General features: G+C 29.0%; 1 protein-coding gene across 2 annotated transcripts in view; it reads right to left on the bottom strand.

Annotated features, from left to right (window-relative positions):
* LOC134829920 (discoidin domain-containing receptor tyrosine kinase B) overlaps positions 1-18,996 on the bottom strand; it is a 188,036-nt gene extending 169,040 nt beyond the window's left edge. For both annotated transcript variants that reach the window (XM_063843216.1, XM_063843215.1), the window contains exon 1: positions 18,860-18,996. The gene's annotated coding sequence lies outside the window, so the exon portion shown is untranslated. The remainder of the gene's footprint in view (positions 1-18,859) is intronic.
* Positions 18,997-19,557: the final 561 nt, after the last annotated feature.

Here is a 19,557-nt window from a genome sequence, read left to right on the forward strand (position 1 = left end):
GTGAATATTACCTTCAATTCGCGCACAATGATGTAAATTTTGGATGGAATCTCACCTGAAAAGAGAGAAAAAAAATAAAAATTTATTAATGAAATGTTCAACTTTAAAATTAATTTGAATTTTTTAGCCTCATTTGAAGACCCAATTCCATCCAGGCAATAATTTTCACAACAAAATTTATGTCACCCATTATCCTTTAGACTCCTCTAAATGCGAAAAGCGTCTAATTTCATAATTTGATCTATTGTTGAGGCTAAAGGGGCGCACATAAGCACACATAAACAGAGTTAATGACTTTAATTATTTTTATTTTATTTTTCTCCTTTACAGCCGTGTTGATGCGTGCTCTCCTTAATAACTCACGCACGAAAAAAAGGGAAAAATTGCGTGTTTTTTTCTCGTCTCGTGATATTTTTTTTTAATGTTTACATTTTTAATATTTTTCTCATTTAACCAGGAACGCTACGAAGGAAGGACTACTAATGTGTGACTATTTTACCGGAATCGCAAACATGCGACACACATCGATACGACGACAGGGATCGTCAAGTCTCCAGTGAGTATAAAAAATTATTTGTGATTACCGTAAAGTAGATAATTCTAAGAGAATTTTAAAATATGTTCTCTTAACTTTTTTTTTTAATTAAATTTTAAAAAATTGTTTTATTGAAAATTTTAGCTAATTTTGCATTTTAACTTTTAAAAATACAACTAAAAATTATTAAAAAAAAAATATATAAAAAATTTTTAAAAAAAATCTAAAAACTTTTTTTTAAAAATATTGTTTTCTTAATTCTAAAATTAGCGTTCTCTTTTTTTTTTTTTTTTTTTTTTTGAAAAATAATAAAAAAAAATTATATAAATTTATTTAATTATCATTTAATTTAATTTTAATTATTTATTTATTTTTTATATAATTTTAATCATTTATTTTAATTATTATTTTTTTTCTCTTAGCATTATCTACATTACGGTATAATTTGTGTTTTCTTCGAAACGCATTAACCACCCTTGGATGAATGAATTTCATATAAAAAAAATTAATCGAGTCGAGAGCTTTGTTGGCGATGACTGGCTGATGACTAATTACGGGTAATTTATTAAAAAACAAACAGGGTAACTTGAAAGGGTTGCGCACTTAATGACGACGACGACCGAATTTAATTAAATCTGCAGCTCCGAAAAAAAATTGAGTGAAAAAAAGGGAGAGTTTCCTGAAAAATGTCAAAGAAATCAATTCGATCGTAAATTTTTCTTCCAAACAAACGAATTTATTTGACCAAAAACTAATTTTTGTTGCTGGACATGCCATTAAAAACATAAAAATCACAGAATTTAATCGATTTCCATTCAAAGCAGACGACGAATGGTTCAAAAAAGGGAAAAAAATCGCTTAAAAAAAGTCTAAATTATTACTCGTCCATTTCTCTCATTCGGATTAATAAATATCCTTCTTCTGCCACTTGTGAACAACAACGACGCACACACGAGAACAAATGGGAAAAACAACATTGGCTAAATAAAATTCATTGGAGCGCACGGCATGAAAACAGACACAAACACAAACAATGGTCGGCCATTCAATATTTCCATTGAGGAGGAAATAAAATACACAAGACGACAGAATGAAAAAAAAATCTACGACAAGAAATGAAATAAAAAGAAAATAGAAAAGTCACCATAAATATTGAGCGACACACAAATGCTGTTGCTGCTTGCCTGAACACGTAATAATAATCTGTGTTTTTCCGATTTTGATTTTTTTTTTCGGGTTTGAGTGAGTGTGGTCTCTCGATTTTATGGATGTGAAAGCTAAAGTGGACGAAAATAAATATTTTTACAGATTTTTCGACATGGGATGTGGCTCGGAGTTTTATTTTTATTTTTTAAATGATGAAAAAAATTTCAAATTCCATCCCTGGCACGTCGAAATAATTGCCAAAATGAAATAAAATCGGTGTTCAAGTACAAAGACATTTATTTCAAATGTTCAACAACAAAGAACGAACAGCTTCGTGCACCCATAGCGACGACAACAACGAAAGAAAAACGCTTATAAATTATCGTTAGCCATCTATAAACCTAATGTCTTGTGTAATCAAAGAAAGAAAAGAAAAGAAAATCTTCTTAAAAGAAAAATTGCCAAACTTACAAACACTCGTCGTCGCACACACACACAAATTCAGTCATCCAGGAACGAAGGAAAATCCTAATGAAATAAAAAGAACGACGACGACGACGAAGAATTATGTCTCTTTTCGCCAAAAAAAAATCTAGAGAAGCAGTCCAAATAAAACGAGAGCAACGGTGTAAAAACAATGTTTTTCTTTCATGTCAATGAACGGTCCAACAGACACAGTTTATCTGAAAATGCCCGAAAAATCTTCCATTTCTCTTTCAAAGGTGGTTTTCCGTGACTTTCTATGAGGAAAAAAAGCAAATAAAGATCAATGAAGCATGTTTTACGGCAAATGACGCTCTTAATTTGGAAAATTGTGTGTCCAAATTTGACCGCAGTTATGTTCGCAGTTTATTGTCGATGACGACGACGACAACGAGACCATCCACCTTTAATCCCTTTTTAAATGTCTAAATAAACATTATACTTCCGGTTAAATTTGCCTTTGTGCTGACTGGAATGGTCAAAGTCGTGGTAAAGTGATCCCTTTTTATTGTCGTCTGGCATTTTGCTTTGCTTTTCCATCATACGCATCCTTTTGTGGAATTTTATTATTTAAAATTTGCACTTCTCACATTATTGCTTATCCAGTCATTTGCACTTTTAACAGTTTTATTTACACTTTAAACCATGAACATGATAATTGTTACAACACGCACCCATTTATCTCTCTTTTGCTCTGTTTTTGTGCTAGTTGAGGCAGTATTTGTATGAAATTAGGATGGACAGTTAATGTAAACTACATTTTGAACCAAACATTTTGTAACAAATACAAAACTGAGCAAATTAGGACTTAAAAACTATTTTTCAGCTCTTCATTAAGGACTTCAGCTTTTAAATCTGAAAACTTAGTTTTTGGGTTATATATTTTTTTAGTTTCTGAAATTCGTAATATAATAGTTTAAAACTAATTTAGATCTTCTAAAAGCACTTTTAGCTCTTAATTTTAAATAAAAAAAATTTTAAATGATTTTAGCTTTCTTGTATAAAAAATTAGGCCATATTTTAGCTTTAAAACTGAAAATCCGAACTCGATTAAAACGTATTTCAGTTTCCGTTCAGTTTTAATATCATCAACAATTGCTCAACAATACCGCCTAAGGCGCTTTTGAAATCTTTTCGGTTCTTTAATTTAAACCTTCAGCTCTAATTTCGAAAAGTTAGGCCAAATTTTTAAATTGAAAGCTGAAAAGTTTAAGCCAAAAAAAAAAAATTTAGATTTCAAAACTAATAAATTGCAGCTGAAACCTAAACTCAGGGCTTCAAAATTTTACACTTATGAGCTAGAATTAAGAAGTTAGGCCGCTTTGCAAATTTTTCAGCTTTTCATCAACTGTCCAAAAGTTAGGCCATATTTTAAAATCAAAAACTGAAAAGTTTAAATTTAATAAAAACTTTTAGATTTCAAAACTAATAAATTAGAGCTTAAAACCTAACTCAGGGCTACAAAAATTACCGTTTTAATCATAAAAATTTAGAAATTAGGCCGCTTTGAAAAATTTTTACCTTTTAATCAACTGTCCATCCTACAAAAAAAAACTTTTTTCTATCTAAACACTGACCATCGCCTGCCCTAATAAAATATCGTCACTTGATATTCAATGAACATCATCGTTGTCGTCCTTTGTACATACTCACACGTGTGTCATTGCAACAACGGGCACATATTGTCCTGCATTCCCGTAAAATGGAATATTTTAAACCATGCTATCTATATATCTATCTCGAGCGACCGGTGGCGTGCGCTACAAACCAGCCGAAAGAGTGTAAATGAGACGAGGGTTTCAGGCACTTTTTAACAGGATTAAAATATATCCGAGCAACTACATCTACTGTAATAATAACAATAACATGAGGTGATGCATTTTGTGTGTAAATGGATCTCCCTTTTTCATTTTTGCCACACACACACTGGACCGACTATCTGATTCTATGGAAATTTACTAATTGTATTAATTTATTAAATGACACAAAACGCAATGCAAGTCACACTCATTGTTCATTCAAAGCAACTGGAGAAGAGAGAAGGGAATCGCAAAAGGTTAACAAAATTGCATGTTCGACCTTTTATTATTTTATTTCTGTTTTTGGGATTTAATATCGTTAAATGAATGGATCATTTTGGCAATTAATGATTAGTAGAGTCGGAAAAAATCTCATTATCGCATGCACATTAGGAGAGGAAGGCCAGACACACAAAAATATTTTGCAAACAAACCATTTCTAATTAAATATTCGTTCGTTTTTTGGGAGTGTTTTCATTGCACAAATTATTGCATGGGATGTGCAGATGTCCGTGCTTTATTACCGATTAATGTAATTGGCTGCGGTTCGTGTTAGTTGATCGTTCCGTGCCTTGCCTCTGTCTTGCAGGTGGCAAATTTTCATTTTCATTCAGAAAAAAACGAAAAATTTGACTGACAAATGTTTATCTTTGTCTCAATTAGCGGCTTTTACTTAGACAAACATCGAGTCCAACAGCCGAGAAGAGACTTGGTTAACCAGAAATTTATTGAAACATCACACAAATTCTAAAACAAACATCATTTCCGTGTACAAACTCGAGTTAATCTCATTAAAATGCATCTCCTCTTCAACTTGTATCATCATTCGAACGAACAAATTCTGTCAAGCCTGTCTCGTATTTGTCTGTGGAAACGCGTCTAATTAAATAATCCGACCGTAACCGGTTTTGTGCTTTTCATGTAGAGCATCAGAGATTTTCTGAGAGTTTCGTCTCGTCTGGTTAATGCTAATCAATTAGACACTTTTACGTTTCATTTAATCTTCTTGTTTATTCAATGAGTTACTGCTGCACCCAATACTTTATGTCAGAATTTTCGTTTTTCTCTCTCGTGAAATGACGGAGTAGAAGAGTTTAGATGCGAAGATAATTATTGGCTTGTAGAGTGGATGGATAAGAGATTTTCAGAGAAAATTAATTCAAATATAATTAAGTTAATGAATCGAGTGATGGATAGCAGAAGTTGTTGCTAATTTGATATTAGTTTGTGAGTGTGTCGCTTGCGATGCTGGCGGAAAATTGAAATAAATGACGATAAGTCAATTAATGACGAAAGAGACAAATTTCGAGTGATTTTTCATGAGGTTTTTGCTTAAGTTGGAACTGACCAAGAGATTTTTTGACCAGAAAATTCAAGAAAATTATTTTTCAAATTTAATTTTTACTCAAAATTTCAATTTCAACTATATTTTTAATATTTTAAATTGAACGACATTTTTAAATTAAATTTTTTAAAACTAATATTTTACAAAAAATGCTTAAAAATCTTAATTTAAAAAAAATGTAAAATAAATTGAAGTTTTGAAAGATTTTAAACATTTTTTTTTAAATATAAATTTTTTAGTATTTTAATTTTTTTTTTTTTTGAATAAATTAAACAATTTTAATTAATGTTGACCAAAAAATATTTAAATTTGATTTAAAATAAAATTTTGGGAAGCTTAAAATTTTGAAAAAATCAAATTTTAATAATATTTCTTCAAAAAACGAAATTTTTGAACATTTAAAATTTTTTTTCTCAGTATAACTTCAAATTTGCTCTTAATTTGAAAATTTTAAAATCTCAAAAAATTATTTTTTGAACAAAACATATAAGAAATTTTTATACCAGTTTGGATCAAACCATCCACAAAAACATCTCATGAGACTTAAATCCCAATAATTTCTTATCCGCGCACATCTTTGATGATAATCTTTTGCCGATAACACTTGATAAATGTCCCCTAATTATCTGGCAATGACAAAGATGTCCTGCTGTTTAACACAGTTCCCATTTAAGTTCAACTCCAATAAACCACAAGATAACTCGCACTGACGCTGGTCTTCATGGCTTTTGTCAACCACAGCATGCAATCAATTTATTGTCTTTTTTTACCGGTTTCTTCTTAAACAATTGTCACGTACATTCTCCTGCGACTTCGAGAAACAACACAAAAAAATTACTTGGCAATAAAAATCAGATAACGAAAAAAAAAGTTACAAATTCATTTACAACCGATAATCCGATGATTATTCGTTTTCACAGCAGGTGTCTTTAATTTTTTTATCATCTCCTGCGTCTTGTTAATCTCTGTGGTTAAGTTCGATCCATGCCCTTGCTCAAAAAAAAAATTTTTTTTTTGGAAAAATCACGCATTTCCCGTCAATTTTTTTCTCTTGTTCCTAATCCTCTTCCGAAGAAATTTATTTTTATTTTTACCACAAAATTCTGTCTCGACGAAAAATTTTCCTTTTTTATAATCTAAACAAATGTCAACAACCTAATCTTCGTCTGACGAGAAATATAGAGAGTGAAAGTACAAACACACACTCATTAACGCCCGTAATAAGATTAGAGGTAAGTAAAGAAGGAACACCAAATTAATTTGTTTGTTAATGTAAACATTTCAATTTTTTTTTCATGCCTCTCTACGAAAACTGGCGTTACGCGTTCGTGTGTGGACTGTCACAGCAACGAAACGAGAGTTTATATTTAAAGTGATTTAATTTTCTGTGTTTTGTCACTTATTGCGTTGTTTGTTTAGACGGTTTTTTTTGTGTTTGCTGTGCATGAGTGTAACGCAAAAGTACAGTAGTTGTCAAGATAATCAGAAAGAATAACAAGATAATTTGACACTGGCACGATAGTGAACGAAAAAGCGATATTTCTAATTGTGGTTCTAATTGTGCGTGGTGAATTTGAGTGACTTGGGGAATTAAGTGGTGATCGCTTTATTATTTTTTTAAATGACTTTGCATTCCGTGATGAGGACTTAATTTGCGGTTTTTCTGAGAAAAAAAATGTGAAATGTTGATGAAAATGAAATGAATATAAATAAAAATGACAGCAGGATTCCATCATCAACACCTTTATCTGAATGAAATTATCTCTCGAATGAAAGGTTTGGTCCATTTTTTGTTTAGTTTTGTTTTTAAAATTTTTTTTATGGTTTTTGGTCAACGGTTAATGAGTTGGAAGAGTTAAAAAGTCTCATAACGAGATAAAATTGTTAATAAAATCGCATTTTTATGCGTTTAATTTTTTTTTTTTTACAAAAACTATTAATTTTTTGTTTATTTAATTTTCAGTTATAAATTTATCGTTAATTTTTATTATTAAAAAAATTCTTTAGATTTTATTAATTTATTTATTTTAATTTTAATTTAAATTTATTTAAATTAATTTTGAAATATATTTTTAATTATTTAATTTTTTTTAAAATTATTTAATAAAATCGAAAAAAAAAATTTTTTTAATTTTTTAATTTAATTAAAATCATTAAAAAAATAATTTAAATAAAAAAATATTTTTAAAGATAGTTTTAATAATTAATATGATTTTTTTACATTTTTAAATTAAAAATTAATTATTTTAATAAAAATTGATTTTAAAATTAATCAAAATATTTTTTTAAAATAAAGTAAAAAATAATTTATAATTTTAAAAATTAATTTAATTTTTTTAATTTTTTTTAGACTCTGAAAGTCTTATAAATACTTAAAAATCGTTCAGACAAGTTAAAGAAGATTTTTTAAATTTTAAAAAAATAATGTTCTTTCAGTCAAAACTTTTTATGACCTATCAACCAAACTCATTAGTTTAAATATTTAAAACATTCTCTCATAAATGAATATTTTTTCTATCCTGTCTTGTGCCACTAATTTATGATTGAACGATTCTCTTCCTTTTCTCTTCATCTTCTTCCTTGTTCTGTTTTCTCTTGTTTACAGTGGAAAAAAGGCACCACATGTGACGACAGATACGATCCTTTAATAACAATTTTTTATTTATTTATTTATTTTATGTCCCATTGCATTTTTAAAGAGAAACATTTTCAAAAAATTTAAACAAGATTTATTTTAACAAAAATCATAAATAAACAAAAAAAAAAAACGTCAAAACGTTACATTTGGTGTTCGGTTACAAAGAAATTATTATTTTTTATTACGAGAGAGTTTTTCTCTTTTTAAAGTCTTGAGGCGCCCTTGCTTCCTGTGGAATAATTGGAAAATCAATTCCACAAGTCAATTGAAGCGCTTCTTGTTTTAACAACTTTTTGTGTTGTGCGGCAATTGAAGCATGCAAAAGTCATAAATCTAGTAAAACGTAAAAAAATGAAAGATTTGGACCATTGAGCACCCTTTAAATAGGTAATCGATGATGATAGATGGGATCTTCACTGTGCTCGGTCGATGTTCAAAACATGGAAATGTCTTCCGATATGACTTGAAAATTGGATTTTTATTGATATTGTCGTAAAATTAGATTTTTATTGTTTTATTAAAGAACTATTCCGAAGTAACGGTCTGCCAAGCATGGGAAACGAAGAATTTTATTCAAATTTTATTCTTTTAATGAAAAGAATTCGACAAGGGTTGAGTTGAATTAAAAATAAAATTCTCGTTTGCCGCCTTTTGCTCTCCTAATAATAATTATTAACATCATTATAATAAATATTGTCAATGTGCACCGCCTTCGAATGTCCCTTTTCTCGACAATTTCCCATCTAATTCCCATACAAAGCACAAAAACCGGCTAAATTTGACATCTCCAGAATTACACGCGCAAACAATGCCACCACATTGCCAATAATCACACCGCCGTTGTCGTCGTCATCGTTGACACACCCACGACCGACACTCGAGCACGAGTAAAATAACATGTTGGACGCTTTTTTGCTGCTTGCCATACATACGTTGCCTGCCAAAAACTCTCGAAATTTATTAACGTTTGACATTTTGGCTCATTTAAATGTGTGTGCTCGCTTAAAATTATTATTATTAGTAGACCAACGTTTTTCGCCCGAACGAGAGGAACGATTGATAAATGTTTTTGAGTAAGTGTAAATTGTTTGGATAGGGTGAATTTTTAATTAAATTAAAATATTTATTTTTTTCGTTCGTCATCCGCGTCGAAATTGGAAAGAATGAAAGAAAATCAATGACAAACGAGAGTTGTGCGTGCTTCGAGGGAAATTTGGCCGAATTTCACACGCTTGATCTTTTGTCTTTAATCCCCCAACGAGAAAAAATCACGCCCGCTGCGTAAAAAAAATAAAATTTCAATCAACCTCAATTGGGATTAATCTTCCGCAACTTTTATGATGTAATCGTTGGTTAGTTCAAGCACTTGTTAGACATGTTGTCAAACACACAAGATGAGAAAAAAAACATGAAAAAAGAGCAAATAAGTAATTGTCACCCGTAGTTGAAGTCAAGTATAAAAAGAGCAGAGAAAAGTGCAAGTCAAAGCAATTGTCACTCTTAATTTCGATTTCATTGAGTGAGGCCTCGTTTGCTGTTAATTGAATCAATTCTCACTGATTTATGGCAGTGATGAAATGTACGTCTTTTATTGTGGAATTTGAGATTATTCCAGCGAAGTGAGTCAATGTACTGTGTGACGAATAACTTATGAGAGAGGTTTATTTTTTGAATTGGATTAAAAAATTTTTTAAAGCTTTTCTTTTACTTCGATAAAAATTTTTTAAGCAAATTATTGAACTTTTTCTAACTTTTTGTCACAATTTTTTTTAAATAATTTTTAATTATTTTAAAATTAAAAAAAAAACTTCCCACAAATTTAAAAAAAAATTAATTTAATTTGTCTCAATTTAAAATAATTAAAATTTATTTAATTTTAAATTAAAATTAATTATTTATATTGAATTATAAAAAATTAGCTTTTATATATTTTTTGAAAAAAAAAATTTATTTATTAATTTTTTTTTTTTGCTTATTTATTAAATTTTGTAAAACTCAAAATTTTTTTAAGCTTAAAAATTTTTGGATTTAAATAAAAAAAAATATTTTTTCATCACTCAGTCGACCAAGTTTTAGATAATTTTTTTTAATTTAAAAATAATAAAATAAGTTTTTTAATTTAACTTAACTTGAGCTTAAGTTAGTTCGTATTGACTTGAAAAATCATCATTTCAAAGCAATTTCCTGCTAAAATGGTCAAAATCGATTAAAAACTCGCTTTTATGTGATTCACAACCTTTTTTAACAGAAACCAATTAGACGCAAATGAGCAAAAATTACTTTTAACGAGTGATTCATCGCATCCTCTATCATTTTCTCGCTGCACAAAACATCAATGAAATTGCCTCTCACATTATTTTGCCTTCCATTCTAATTCTCCATGCCATCAAAAGCAAAACAAAAACACATGCAGGCAAGCAATCATACCATTTTAAGACTTTTGTCACAGCAATAACGAACCATTTTAATATGCATATCGAGTGTCTCATTTAATGACGACGAGCGACGCACACACACAGAGTGAAAACCGCTGCTCATCGCAAGCCGAATGATAGAGAGACAACAAAAGACATCAAAAACAAATTTGATAAATATTTATTTCCGGCTGTACTTTTTGATTATTAAATAAATTCTCTTGCATCGTAAAACAGAAATGCAGCGGTTCTCGTCGTCGTCGTCGTCGTAGCCGAGCGAAGCAATTTTGGGAAGTTACTTTATTGACTGTTAAAAAAAATAATAACAGAGACAAAATTTATTACATCATGCGTTGTTCAGTCGTCGTGCGACACAAGCTTATCAAAGACAAACAACTAAACGAAAAATGTAATATGACTCAAGAAAACACACATTGAGTTAAAAAAGAGTTTAGTAAAGTTGATGTTCGAGTATCTCCAAAAAAAGCACAAGGTAATAATTTGGAACATAAAAATTATCGTATGTCACGCCTTTATCTGTCAACAAATTATGTGAGTGTTAAAAAAAAGTTGTTGGTGTCATGATGTCTTTTAAATCGACATGATAACGAACAAAACATTTTTTTTAGCATTTTTTGTTAAACTTGAAAGAAAATGTGTCATGGAGATAAGTTTTTTTTAGTGACCCAATGAGAGATTTTGAGTTTATTGTAAAGTTTGCAATTAAAGCCCTTCGAAGTTTTCTTTGAAAATATTTCAATTTTCTAAAAAAAAATTAATTAACAAGAAATAAATTGAAATTAAATGTTAAATTAAAATAAAAATATTTAAAATATATAAAATTTAATTCATATAAAAATAATTAAATTAAATTTAATTAAAATTTAAAAAAAATTAATTATTTCAATTTAAAAAAAATTCATTGACTTAAGATTTTTATTTAATTTAATTTAATTTTTTAAAATTAATTTACCATTTTTTTATAAAAAATTATTTTAAAAAATTTAAAAATCTGCTAAGAAAAATTTAGAATGCCTTCTAAAGAGTCTAAAATAAGGTCAAAGTTTTCCACAGAGTTGTCATTTCAGCGGAAATAAATTTTCACGCAATTCGCACTTAATTCCCCCGCAAAAGAAGCCACTAAATGTCATCAAAATCACACACCAAAGGCATCATCGTTCATTATCCGGTTGCAATTAACCGTGACTTTGCATTTTTTTTTTTCTCTTTTTCGACGATTGTGCATCAAACCACAACATATCACGAACGGCATCACCAAAGCAAGCTTTAAATAAAAATCACTCATTCATTTTTTTTTGCACACTCACACAAAAGACATCTGTTTTTTTGATGCGTGTCCGGATAATTTTGTCATCACTTTTGATTTTTACCCTTCTTCTATTTGAATTTTTTGCCGGAAGAGAAATTAGCACGAAACAAAATTAGAATAAAAATAAAAAAAAATCAATAAGTCGAAAGTCATCGATCAATGTCACATGCGAGTAATTAATATTGATTAGTCGTCCTTCGCCATCCCTCGAGAAGAGAAAAGTTTTCAAATAACGTCTCTTCTGCGAAAATCTAGACATCAAGTGCAAATTTCTCTAAAACTTTGCGAGCTATGCCACGAGAGATAAGAAGAGACGACAAAAAACGGAAGTACGCGCGCACAAACAGACAAATTTTGAACAATATTATTTTTGGCACACCTCCCAAAATAATGTCTATGTCAATTTTAGTTATCGACTGTGTGTGTTTCTCCGTTTATCTACTCGAGCTTGTAGTTTTGGTAACAGCCAAAGTACGGAGAAGCGAGAAATTATCAGCTGCAATGCCATAAATGCCGAGATCAGCACGTTTAAAGTTTGAAGTTTATTAAAATTTTGTTGCTTTGTAAGGAAGTTTTGAGCATTTTGCTGTAACGTTGAACGACCACCAAAATAGAACACGGAAGCTTTTTTTACGTTGCATATTTATAGTTTCTCCCACGTCAACGGGCGATGCAAGAACCATAAAAAGTCAAGTTTGAGCTCGAACAAAAGACTTAAAAAGCCATTTAGATGCAATTTGGGCTTCTTGTGCGATGCACGTTGAAAAAAAAATTGAAAAAATATTTAAAAATTCAATCAATTTATCTTCATTTATTATCTAGCATCGACTTGGAAATGCATAAAAAATCATAACCTAATTTATGTTTCACTATATCATCGCTTACTGTGACCTATACGTCCATAGAAAGAAGTACAAATGATAAAAACCCACAAATTTTATGAAAAAAAAATTTAAAGTTATTGAGTTAAAAAAAAAATCGAGTCCCATAGCAAGTCCAATGAATGCGTCGAGTAGGCAGAGAACAGAATGAAATATTTAATTTTTTTAAATAATAAATTACTTTACATTATCATACAACATTTTGTGTCGTTTTGGAGTCGAATCAGTCGCTTTTATAATTTTTATTCGGATTTTTTGTCGGATTATCACGACTTTTAATATTACCATTTTTTTAAAGATAATTTTTCAAATAATATTTTAGACTTAAAATCGATAAAGTTGTTAAAATTTGTCGGATTTAAGACAAAAACAAAAATTTCTCTTTCAACATAAGCGCCATTTCTTTAAAAGAAACCCTTGAACGATGAAATTTTTCAAATATTTTCTATCGATGTTTATAAATTTATTGCATCACAGCCGCTTAAATCTATTGCTTTTCAAAAGTATTGCAACGTACTTGAAAAAAAAATATTAACTCGAGAGCCGGAGATTGAAAATGTGTAACGTAATCTGATCGCACTACTTAATTCATTTAAAAATTTATTTTTTTAGTTTATTCTGTACGTTCAAGTGATATTTAACAACTAACTGATGAAACAAAAAAAAAGAGTTTCATGCAATTTTATTTATAGATTTATTTATAAAACTTGCATGAAAAAAAAAACCAATTAAATTTCATTTTCTCCATAAAGTCGTCGTTTGAGTGAATAAATGAAAATATAATCCAGAAAAAAATGTGTAAAATACCAGAAAATTAAAAGAGAGCTTGGAGACACACTTCATGATAATAAAAATAATTATTATATCTCGATAACACGATGCCTTCATTAATTGATACTCCGGAAATTTTATATAATCGAAAATAATTACATTCTCGATTTTCAGTTGAGAATTAAAAAATCTGCCAGAGATAAAAAAAAATATATCAATTAATTTATTTTTTTTTTCAGCGACTGGATTGGATTTAATTGCTACTTCTAGTAGTTATCAATGATGAAATTTTATTCTCTATTGAACATTCGAGGAGTGGAATCGAGTCAAATTAATGATGGTATCAATTTTATTTTATTTTTTTTGTCGATGATGATTTTTTATAGCTCATTATTTTTCCAATTAAAATCGTTTTAAAGTCAATTTTGACCCATATTTTTATATGAATTTAAGCTTAAATGTCTTTAAATCTTAATTTCTCTCTTGACCTATATTTTGTTATGACACTTTTTCTTCTAACGGCACGAAGCGTCCTTGTCCCAAAGGTGATGTTTTGTGCGAAAATATTTTACTTAATGGTGCAAACAATCACTTCTTGTCAGGTTTTTAAGTACTTTTATAGCATTATTATTATTTCTTTAGCATCACTTGTTGTGTTGTTTGCTGTGTTTATTTAGTTTCGAAGGCGACGAGAATGAATAGAAGACAATAATAAGAAGAAGAAGACAACAAGGAGCATTTCACACTTGAAACAATTAAACTTTTCTTTGCGCTTCGTGCACGACAAGTTTAAGTTTTAACGTGTGAGAAGTGTGTCTTGTCATCACAAGTGCAGCAATTACTTTGTTCGGAAAAACAATTAGAGTGATACGACAAACGCACGAAGGAGACTTGATGTTTCGTTCGGAAGTTACAGAAAAAACATCTTTTTTCCTCTCTTTTCATCTCTACGGATGAAAAACGGGCGAAATTGACCTCCATGAAGGGATTAATTTAAATAAATAAGAAAATCAATCTGTTCTCGAACAAGAATCAACTTAATGACCTTCAAATGCCCTTTCAATATAAGCATCCAGAGACCCAAAAAATTATAAAGGTTATCCTGATCCCTTAAGAGTTTTATCAAACTAAGCTCTGAAGGGATCAGGTTAACCTCTTGAAAGGATCAATTGTTCGGGTTTATGGATGCTTAACTTGAAAGGGCATTTGAAGGTCATCAAGTTGATTCTCGTTCAAGAGCAGATTTGTTCCTTAAGGACTTAAGCTAATCCCTCAAGGGTTCATAAAACTCACTTAAGAAGTCAATTTGATCTCTTAAAGGAGCAATTTCACCCGTTTTTCATCCGTAGAGCCTTCAACACGCAAGAAAAGCAGCAACTTGGCTTCACAGAAGGACTAATTATTTTGTTTCCGCCCAAGTGGCTTTCTCATTGTTTTCGGTCTGTGTCGTCGCATTGTGTAAACTTGGGAGATATTTTCCAGAGAGCGGTTGTTGCTTCTCGACTCTTTTGTCCTTTTGTTTGCACCGAGATCTTCAACTTGGCATCTTTCGTCTTCTTGAAAAATTTCCCGAGAAAAAAAAGTTGAAAAACATCGGTCTCCTATAAAGCATTTTTGAAAAACAACAACTTTTGCGAACAAAAATAAATAACGGCTTTCATGTACTTTGCACTTAAATTTCTTTCATTCCATTGTGCCACGACTCTGTGCATGAAGTGTGCTTCTCCTGACAATTAGATTGTTTTAAAAAAAAAATAAATACACAACAAAGTAGCTGCAAATGTTTTCTCATTGTTCAAAGTCTCAAGAGGCAGTAAGTGCGAAAAAAGTATTGTTCACGTTTCGTTTGTGATAAATTTTTGCATGTGACGGAAATGAAGGAGATAATCAGCTACTCACAGGAAGCACAAGTCGCACGGAGAGCTCTTGAACCAAGCCTTGAAACAATTAGTCAACCGTATTTTTTTACTGAAATCGGTCGACATGAAGTATTTTTTTCGTATTTTATTTCTATTTTTTGGAATTTTGAAAGTTTTAGCAAATTCTGAGGATTTTGGAATTGAATTCGCAGAGGAAACTGCCAAAAATGTGTCAAGAAATGAAAAACAATTGTACGCAAGCAATTTTCCGTACAATTGTTTAACTTTCGTGAATTGTACAAAAAATATTAATATCTCAACAAATTGCAATTTTCTAGAATTACCAGAAAATTTTTACGAACCCTGTCCCAATATCAAAGAAATCCAATTATCTCATCAAAAGCTCAAAAAACTACCAGAAAAAATTTTTGAATGCTGTGAAAAAATTGAAAATATCCAATTGAGTCACAATGAGCTTCAAACTCTTCCGGAAAACATTTTTTCCAAAAATATTTTGCTCGAAAAATTAAATTTGAGTCACAATTTCTTGACTTCTATCGATGCCCATTGGTTTTGCTTCTCCGAACACTTAAGATGTGTGGATTTATCTCACAATAAATTAACAAATTTTCCAATTTCTGACATTTCTCCAATAAAAACGTTAAAATACTTAAATTTAGCTCACAATTCCATCGGAAATCTGCAAGAAAATAAAATCAAAGAAAAATTTCTCATTTTACAAAAATTTTGGTTCGGATTCAACCAAATTGGATGCACACGACAAAACATTTTAATAGAATTTTTCAAGAAAAATCAAGTTGAAACAATCAACGGAAGTTGCATTGAGGATGCCAAATGGATATCGCAAAACTATAAATGGTTGGAGACTCATTACACACAGGATATCCTGCGAGTTGAACGTAACGAATACATTTTTTACGGGTTAGCAATAGTTTTTATTGCTGTTTTAATCGGTTTTGGATTTTATTTCAATTGGAAATTAAAAAGTAATAGAAGTAACGAGAGAACTGAATACATTGAAGATTATTATGCTTGTTTCACTCCTTCAAATGTGAGTCCGGGAGTATCGACCCCAGCACAAATCACAACACCTTATGCCAACACTCATAATTTAATGGAAAAATCACATCCAGAAGGAGCCGAGTATGCTACTGTGAACAAAACACGTGCTGATTAATAAATTTCTTGTAAAAATAAAATTTTCTTTGACCCTGAATTTATCATGCAGTTCCCCTTTTAGAAAAAAAAAATTAAATAAAACGAAGAAAAAAATCATAAAAATAAAAATTTTCATTTGATAATGAGAAAAAAACGTGATAATTTTGTCCCTTTTCTCATTTATTTTTAATTTTTCTTGCAACTAAAGCTCTTTGATCTTGTGCCCCACGTCGCTTTGCTCCAAAACACTCAATTACTTTATATAAATTACGATTTTCCTTCGCACTCCGTCGTTGTTTAACATTTCATTTCACTTTGGCATTCATGCTGGTAATTAAAAAATTGTTCAACTGCAATATTATGACGACGACGGAAAAAAAATCAAAAATGATGACTAAATACAGAACAAGTTCATGCTAATTAACATAAATAAATGCATCAAATGCAGATACAGATGTTTTCTTGGGTTGTTTAAAAAAAAATTTTGTATATGAGCATAAAATGATACATTTATTAGAGGGAATGAAGAAGACGAAACTACCAGAGAAATTGTTATTTTTTGGTGCATGTTTTGTCATCATTTGAATTAGAATTTTATTTATGTTTCCCAAGTGTGTTTCTTTTCGTTCTCATTTCTCCGACTGTCTGTGCTAAAACATTTTCTGTGTTGAAGTCGTCGCAGATAGTGGAACAAATATTTATTTTATTTTGCTTGTTGTAGTTTTATTTCGTCAAAATAAACATGTTTCGAAGGATAAGGATGTGAAAAAATTGTAATTTTTTTTTAAATAAACGGTCAAAATTTTTGAAAAATTAAAAATAAAATAAAATAATAAAAAAATAATAATTACCTAATATAAATAATTTTATTTTTTTTTTATTTATTTAATTTTTTTTTATTTTTTTCATTAATTTATCAATTTAATTGAATTTATTTATTTATTTTATTATTATTTTTTTTTTTTTTGTTAAAAAAAGCGCTCACACGAAATTTCTTATTTTCTTTGAAAAATCTCATCATTTCTGAAGAATTTTTCCTTGACGTAAAGTCGAATCAAATTCCCAAATAAAACTATCGTAAACTTAAAATTTTGTGTCACTCTAGTTCAACCAATTCCCCCGTAAAGAAATCGTAACAAATTCATGGCAACAAGGACAAAAAAATTATTTGCATTCGTTTTCAAGAAGAAAATATCGTCGAAATACTCTCAAAGTCGATAACTAAACTATTTATGTATTTATTTTATTTGTTTGTTTATTTTTGAACAATTTTTTATATCGAATCTTTATTTTTCCATACAGATTCATCTGTCATAAAACACGTACAAAACTTTTTTATCCAAATATTTGCTCTACATTTTATGTCATGTTTCTTATCTCGTTTCGTATCGAGAAGTCAGAATTTTTTTGATCATCAAACGAGATGTTCTCCTAATTTTATTTCGTTTTTTTTTTGTATGGAGATTAAATGGAAAGATACACACACAAAAAATTGATAATAATAAAAATCCAATAAAAGTGTATTAAGAGTAGATTTTTTTTTTGCGACGAGTGGATAAGTAGATGTCTTAAAATAAACTTGATAATAAAATGTATAAACAGATGCGATTTTGATCGAACAACTTGGAACTATTTAAATTAAATTTATAGATAAAAGACAGATTAAAAAGCATTTTTTGTTTATTTTTCTTGTTTAAATATGATTTTTATTCCATTTAAAATAAACAAGAATTTTTTTTGACAGATATTTGAAGAGAAACACTTCTGAATCATTTTATTGCTTTATTAATCTTTATTTAAAAATTTGATAGACTTCATAATAGACAAAGTAAGTCAGAATTTTTTGACCTTTTTCTCAGAAATTATCCGGACCGTCTACGAATTTCATTAAGAACCGTCACTTTGTCATATTAACACAACATTTTTTTAATCTCAAGGCCATCATAAAAAAAATAAAATTTCGACAAATCGTTCTTTAATTAATAAGGGCAAACACGGGAATAAATATCTTAATATAAATTTTTCGGTTGAATTGACTCATCAAAGCGCCAACGAAATTTAACGCATTAAAAAATATTTGATAAAAAAAAATTGAGAGAAATGTCCGGCACACACGCGACGCATTCACTGATGCAATAAATGGTTTTAAAAAAAAAGTCAATAATGTTTGATTCACAATTTAAATTTAATTATGTGTGACATCATTCTCAATTTATTTTTTTTTCTCTTTTAAAAAATCATATAGATTTTTTTTTATTTGTGTTAAATAAATTATTAGGCACGATCAAAAGAGCCCTTCCCATATAGGTTTTTTTTAAATTTATGTTAGATAAATAAATTACAAAAAAAAATCGATAAAAAAAATTTACATTAAAAATTAGTGTGTCTGATTAATTATCGAATTTTAATTAATTCTGTAAAATTTTATCTTTTTGAAAAATTAATTTAATTTATTTTTAAAAAAATAATTAAAACTCACCTTTTTTCAAATAAATCAAATTATCGCTAAATCCTTTTTTTTTCTTCACTTAATAATATTCACTTTTTTTCAAAATTCTTATCAAATTCACCTCTTTTTTATAATAATAAATATTTATGATTATTTTTTGCTTCTTCTCTCTTTTTTTTATTATGATAATAATATTTACTTTAATATGTGACACACATTAAATATTTTATATTTTCATTATCAAATACAATTAACATTTAATTTTATTTCGTGACAACTGACAAATTATGACAAGTTTCGCTCTTATCAATTCCGGCAGTTGAGTAAGTAAGTACTTGCAACACACAGTGGATTAACGTTGTTCTTCTTTTTATTTTTTTCCTCTTACGACCCGAAGAGTGTATGTAAATAATTAATTGGTTTGAAGAAGTGATAATCCAATTTAAAAAGTTTGTTGTTTTGCTTTCAGTTTTTTTTTCTTCTTTTTTTTATATTATCTTATTACTGCGTCTGATAACTTTTTTTTTATTTTCTCGTCTCCTTGAAATTTTTTCTGCTGTCTTTTTGCTTATTATTTTATTTATTAATAAGGGTTGCTCACTTTTTTTTTGTTTCTTTATTTTGTGTGATAATCCAATAAAATTTTTTAACTCAATTTCCTCTTTTTTCTTATTTTTTTTATCTGATGGAATTTTTTCTACCACATAATCATCAAGTTGAGTGTTCTT

Source organism: Culicoides brevitarsis, chromosome 2, assembly GCF_036172545.1.
Source record: "Culicoides brevitarsis isolate CSIRO-B50_1 chromosome 2, AGI_CSIRO_Cbre_v1, whole genome shotgun sequence".
In the NCBI taxonomy this organism is placed as follows: Eukaryota; Metazoa; Arthropoda; class Insecta; order Diptera; family Ceratopogonidae; genus Culicoides; species Culicoides brevitarsis.